This window comes from Spermophilus citellus, assembly GCF_964194105.1.
Source record: "Spermophilus citellus genome assembly, contig: SCAFFOLD_58, whole genome shotgun sequence".
NCBI classification, from domain to species: domain Eukaryota; kingdom Metazoa; phylum Chordata; class Mammalia; order Rodentia; family Sciuridae; genus Spermophilus; species Spermophilus citellus.
In genome coordinates this window covers 919645-926183 of record NW_027672891.1, presented here as the reverse complement: position 1 = coordinate 926183, position 6539 = coordinate 919645, and the positions used below count along the sequence as shown (strand labels likewise).

The 6539-nt window shown below is 58.4% G+C and overlaps 1 long non-coding RNA gene across 2 annotated transcripts; it reads left to right on the top strand.

Annotated features, from left to right (window-relative positions):
• The first annotated feature begins 723 nt into the window (after positions 1–723).
• Positions 724–5389, top strand: LOC308640430. 2 transcript variants are annotated; one of them, XR_014020269.1, is made up of 4 exons: positions 724–1355; positions 2295–2517; positions 2999–3359; positions 3678–5389. It is a non-coding gene; the product is annotated as an uncharacterized lncRNA (long non-coding RNA). The 2 variants fall into 2 exon arrangements; XR_014020270.1 differs by having other exon boundaries at positions 731–1355; positions 2295–2449.
• The last annotated feature ends 1150 nt before the right edge of the window (positions 5390–6539 follow it).

Below are 6539 nucleotides of genomic sequence, written 5' to 3'. Positions count from 1 at the left end.
CCTCTGTGTTCTGAGAGCAGCCTGGGGGAGGTGAGAGGGATTGCTCAGCCTCACCTCCTCCTCTGTGTCCTGAGAGCAGCTGGGGCAGGTGAGAGGGGCTGCTCAGCCTCACCTCCACCTCTGTGTCCTGAGAGCAGCCTGGGGGATGTTATAGGGTCTGCTCAGCCTCACCTCCACCTCCGTGTCCTGAGAGCAGCTGGGGGAGGTGAGTGGGACTGCTGAGCCTCACCTCCACCTCTGTGTCCTGAGAGCAGCTTGGGGAGGTGAGATGGACTGCTCAGCCTCTGGATCACCCCCAGAGAGCCGCTCTAGGCCTGGCAGCTCCTAAGACCACACTGAGAGCCTGGAAGCTGAGCTCTTCAGGCTGCGCAGGATCAGAGGAGAGAATGGAAGGTAAACATGCTGTGAACAAGGGCTGTTGGAACCAGTGAGTTGGGGGTCACTATGTGGTCATTGCAGGGACAGGCCTCTCTGGCAGGGATCCTGGCTGATTTCAGTGGCCCTGTACCGAGGAGGTCAGCATGAGTCCAGCATGTCTCTCGGTGCCCAGGAAATGGTTGCTAGGCCTCCACCTGGAAGCAGCAGCCAGTGCTGAGCAGGAAGCCTGGCATCCCCAGGATTTCCAGAGGCTGGCCAGCTTGCTCTCCCAGGAGGCACCTGCAGCGTGCCGGGTCCCGGTGGATCCTAACCCACCTGCAGGTGAGCTGAGCAAGATGAGAACAAGGAAGAGGAGGCTGCTTTGGAGACTTTAGCTATAGGTGCCACATGCAGGTGGACAGGCAGACCTGCCTCCGGCCCGGAGGCTGCATGCACATCCCCCACCCTCCTGAGCCCCTGAAGAGCCCATGCCCTAGAGTCTTGTCATATACCCAGCTTGGGGCCAGCTCTGGAATGACAGGAGTGAGACCGCAGGCCACCCCAGACCTGGAGTCCCTGCCCATCACCCCACCAGCCTGGGTGTGGACTGGTGCTTGCTAGTGACTCCCGGACAAGGTCACGGTGCCTGCTTGATCCCAGCTGTGGCCTGCCTCTGAGCACAGCTAAAAACAGCCCCTGCTGCTCGCCATCCTGGCCACCAGCCCTGGGGCCTGCCCAGATCCTGGGCTCGGGAGGGTGAGGACATGCTTCTCCAGGAGCCCCAGGCTGGCCCCAGCTCCTCCCTGTGCCTCTCCCACTGTCCCCCAGGAGCTTCCTGCCCCACAGTGGCCAACACTGGACCCCCCTTGCACTGTGGCCCCCCACAGCAGCTGGAGGGACTGTGGACTTCCTTGCAGGTGACATTAGGTGCATGGCATCAGATGTGTCAAAACAGAGGAAGCGCTCCCATGGGAAGCAGGACGTGGACACGGTGGCAGGTGTGTGGAGTGACGTGTCTGCAGAGAGCAGCGCTGGGAGACACCAGCTCTTGGTCCTGCCCAGCCACAGTGACCGCAGGCACCCTGCCCTGCAGGACCAACTGCACTGGCACCTTCTGCCCAGGCCTGTGGGTGGCCTGGCTGGTGAGAGCTTGTGTGCCAGTGTGGACCTCCCACCCCTTACTCCCCAGCCCTGAGCCCACTGCAGTGGGGCTGTGCTCAGCCCAGAGCCCAGGGATGCACCCTTGCTGGTGGCACCTATCCAAGCCCCATGGTCCCCAGGAAGGTCCCTGGGACTGGCCTGCTCCATACCTTCCTCCCTCCTGATGCTCACTGGGGCTTCCGGTCAGCACCTCTGCCCTCCCAGGGGACACCATCCCTGTTCTGTCTCTGTGCCTCCCCCGGGGAGCTGCCCACGCCCCCGACACACACAGCGGCTATTCCCTTTCCTGCCTCCCCAGGCTCTCCACTCGGTCTGGCCTCAGTCCCATGTCCCAGCAGGGCCTGACCTGGCCAGACCCCAGAGCCAGAGGGCCCAGAGGCTGCTGGCTGAGAGCCGGGCCTGGGTGGTGCTGGGCTAGGGGCTGCAGCTCTGGCAGGTCTGGCTGTCCCAGGCCTGAAGGGCTGATGACAGGAGGCGGCTGGTTCCCAGTGACAGGCCAGGGGGCGGTGGCACCTGCCATTGTTCCTGCCCTTCAGGGATGGAGCTGAAGCCTGCTGTCGGGGAGGGGCTGCCACTCTCCCCATGAGGCTGCAGGATCTCAGGGCATCGACCCACAGCTGCAGCGAGGTGGGCCAGGGCAGGCAGCCGTGGTCCCACAGCCAGGCTCTGAGCCCCACAGCTGGAAGCTGGGGTCAGGGTGGGGTTCTGTGAACATGTGTGTGGGCGGCTCAGGGCACCTGAGACAGGCGTCTGAGACACACTCCCACCCCGCACAGGGCCCAGGAGCTGCAGGACCTGGCAGCCTCCCTGCTCCTCAGAGTCTGGGGCCGCATGTGGAGGGCATCCACGGGAGTCAGAGGAAGAGAGACTCCAGTTCCTACCAGCTGTGAGGATCTCTTCTGCCTCTCCCTCCCGAGACCTCCTCCCTCCAGTATCGTCCCTGGTTGCATTTCCCCTGATCGTGCCAAGTGTGGGCACCCGTCTCCCTCCTGCCCAGAGGTGTCCATGGGACCGGGGCCTGAGCTGCTGTGAGGACAGGCCCTGGAGGTCCAGCCTCAGCACCAAGGGTCTCTCCTATTCTTCGTGGACATGCCCGCTCTCTTGCCATGCCCGCCTGGCTGCCCGCCTCCCCGTGCCCCCTATGGGAGAGAGAATACGTCCTTATCTTTCCTTCTGAAGCTACTTTTTCTCAGGAGAACTTTTTAAAAAATAATTTTTTGTTGTTGTTCTTAGACTCTATCTCACAAGATTGGATACTCAACATAGTGCTGTTTAAAGCTGTTTGAAAGCTTCTTGGGGGCTGGGGCTGGGGCTCAGAGGTAGAGGGCTCGCCTACCATGCATGAGGCACTGGGTTCGATGCTCAGCACCACATAAAAATAAAATGAAGATATTGTTATAACAAAAACAAATATTAAAAAAAAGCCTCTGTGCCAGTTTGACCACCACTTGGGTTTCTTGTTCCTGTGTCTCCCTTGCAGGTTTCTTCCTATTCTTTATGGCCGCCTCTTTGGCCAAGCAGTTCCATGGTGCCGTGGCAAGCATCGCCCATGGAAGTCAGCAGGCAGCTCAGGCCTGGCTTCCGTTCCTGGGCCGCGTGCCCTCTGCCACCCAGGGAGTTCTTTTAGAGAATTCTGGAAGCACAGACGTCCAGCTCCGGCCATCTGGGGGGTGCTGCTTTGTCACTGAGTCCTCCGCCCGACACCTCCTCGCCTTCCTGTGACTGCCACACAGTCCTGTGGTCCGACTGAGTGTGGGCCAGCAGCGTCCCTTGACGGGTATCGGGAGCTCTCTGCTTTGGCCACCACTGTGAATGACCACCAGGGACGGTCTTCAGCGAAGGTCTGCACACCTTTCCCAGCGAGACCTGGGTAGAGGTTGAGGGGTGGCATCGTGGGTTGGAGGCCACAGGCGCCTGCAGCCTGGCGAGCTGTTCCTCACAGCTGCATTCCCACACGTGTCCCCAGGGTCTCGCCAGCACATCAGTGGTCCAGTCTTTGGGGTTTGGTGGACCTGAGAAGTGAAAGTGGAATCTGCATGTTTTCCGTGTGCAAGGTCAGGGCCCTCTTGCAGGGTCAGGACCTTTGCTCTTCCCCCACATTCATGTGCTGGGGTCTGGTCTGCCTGCCCACGATCGCTGGGCCCTTCCTTCCCTTCAAGGAACTACCTGTTCAGTGGCATCAGCCCGGACCCTTCCACTCGCCTCAGACACCTGATCGGTGACCTCAGCAGTGACGTGTTTGCCACACAGAGGTCACTTGGTTCCACCCAGGCACAGCCACTCACCTTTGCTTGATGGCTTCCGGTGGACTCCCACTCAGAGCCTCTCGGTGCTCCGGGTTGGAAAGGAGGGCACCCAGTTTTTGTCTGGCACTTGCAAGGGCCTCTTGGCCTCGCTGTGAGGAAGGATCGGGGCCGATCTCATCTTGGTCCACGTGGCTGCCAGTTGTCCCCAGCCCATCTGCTGAGGTTCGTCTCCCTATGACTCAGACGCCTCCTCGACCTCACTTCCCTACCTGGGAGTCCACTCCAGGGTCTCCTGCTCCGCTCCCCCGGCCACCCCTTCCCCTGGGCTCCAGAGCACTCTGAAGCCCCTCTAGCCTAGTCTGTGGGAAGTGCTCGGTTCCTGTCCACCTAGGGGAGATCTCTGGTGGCAGGAGCCAGGTCTGGTGGCCACCGTCCTGCTCGCTGCTGACTCAGTGAGTGCCATGGCACAAGGTGGCACCTTGGGTCAAGGCTCAGAGGGGCTTTGGTGGTGCTCAGGAGACAGCAGGGTGATATGTGGGGCCCAGGGCCAAAGGGCAGCACCACCAGGCTCCCTGCAGTGGCCTTGGCAGGGGCTGCGTGTGGCCTGCTCAGCTGGGTTCTGGTGCTGCCTCCCCAGTCCGGACCTGCAGCTCGCAGGAGGAGATGGGGCAGCAGCTTCTTGGGCCCTGTGGGTGCCAAGGCCACAGGTCCCTGCTCAGAGCATCCTGACCCTCAGAGATGGGGAGTAAGACCTGCCTGGGGGTAAGGCAAGACCCCGCCTGGAGGCTCAGGGCAGGCTCCTGCCTTTGTTAGCAGGCCAGCGAGCCAGGTAGGGTTCCCGCACTGTGCACCCCACCCACCTAGAGCATGGATGCAAAGTTCCAGTGTTTTCCAGATATCACCCTGTTCAAATTCTAGGACATCTTTGTCACCCCCAAGAAGCCGTGTCCTCACGTCCCCGCCCCCTCCCCGAGCCCCAGGCAAGCCCGAGTCTGCTCTCTGCTGTGTGGAGAGTGCGTGTAAATGACACGGTGCTGCGTGTGGCTGACAGGCCGTCTTTGCAGGTCATCCAAGCCGTGGCCGGTGTCCATGCCCACTCCCCTCCATCGTCCAGTGGCACGGCCTGTGAGCTGCCACGTGATGGACAGCCAGGCCATCCTGGTGTGGGACAGGAGGAGTCCTGCTGGCGAACGTCTGTGCTTCCGTCAGCACCCTAGCAGGTGCGTCTCCAAGTCGTCCAACACCTGCTGTTGCCCTCTTCCTACGTAGTCACCCTCCTGGGTCTGAAGTGGCACCCTGTGACACCAGATGATTGGCCTTCCGTGACGTGGAGCCGCTTCTCAGCTGCCTAGTAGACATTTGTAAGGTCTTCTTTGGAGCCCCGCCCATTTGCATCCTGGGTGATCTGTCTTTTCACCGTGGGTTATGAAGATCCTTGGTATGTTCTGGATAAAAGTCTCTTATCAGACGCGATCTGATGACACTTTCTCCTCCCTGGGGCCTTTCTTTTCCATTCTCAATGATTTTTTTTTTTTTTTGCAACACAGACTTTCTAAAATTTTAGACAATCTATCTTTTTGTGTGTGTGTTTTCAGTGTCTTTATTGAATAAATTATTTACTCCTATATTTTCTCCTAAGTGATTTCCTTAAAAACTGTCTAACCTCATTATTCATCAAGTACTTTCTGTTCTCCATTGGCGTTGGGGACTCTCTGGACTCTCTGCCTGTCTCCGCACCCACCATGAGGGTTGGCAGGTGAATGTCAGGCATTAGACCCTCAGGGGGTGTGGACCGAGGGCACCTGATGCACAGCACCACAAATGGCAGGCCAGCCCCAGAGCAACAGGCACCGACTGGTCGGCGGCATCCAGTGCCAGGAGCGCAGGGCCTGGGGCTGGAGCCACCCGTGGGCCCCCAACAGCAGCCCGCGGCCAGAGAGAGCCTTCCGCAGCCTCCTCGGGCAGGTGCAGGATCTCTGGCCTCTTGGGTTGTTTGTTTATTCTGCAAGTTGAATTCAATTCTTTTCTTTCTTTTTTTTTCTCTCAAAGTACTGGTAAACAGTATCAAATGCTGATAAGTGGATAGGAATATAGCTCCTAATACTGATAAATATGAAAACAGAGCTGATAAACATAAATACAGATTGTATACACAGCCATACTTACTGATTGAGAATTCTACTGGAAAACTTTTTTAAAAATACTTTTTGTTATCTGGGTTGCATAAACTGCTAAGAAATAGCCAGGCACAGTGGCGCAGGCCTGTAATCCCAGCCGCTCGGGAGGCTGAGACAAGAGGATCACGAGTTCAAAGCCAGCCTCAGCAAAAGCAAGGTGCTAAGCAATAAAATACAAAATAGGTTGGGGGAAGTGGCTCAGTGGCCTAGTGCCCTGGGTTCAGTCCCCAGTACCCCCTCCCTGAAAAAAAATCATAACAACTCTGTATCCTTTCTAACAAGGAGTTCTTTTCATTTCTTGCTTAGACCTCCTGGGCTGTGTGCTTGGTGTCCACAGGGACAAGTGGCCTCCTGGCATGCGCTCCCTGGCCAGCTCCTCCCTGGACTTGCTGTGGGCTAATGTGGTGCCCTGACTGCTTCTCATGGAACTAGAAATGCCAAACAGCTCTGCCCTGTCCATGCTGTGGTTTCAGGGCCCAGAAACTTGGGATCTGGGTTAAAGGACCTGAGGTTCTCTTGAGCCAGGAGCCGAGGTTCAATTGGGGGAGCACCAGCCCTATCTCTCCCTGCACCCCTTTTCTCTGTCCTTCCAAGCTGT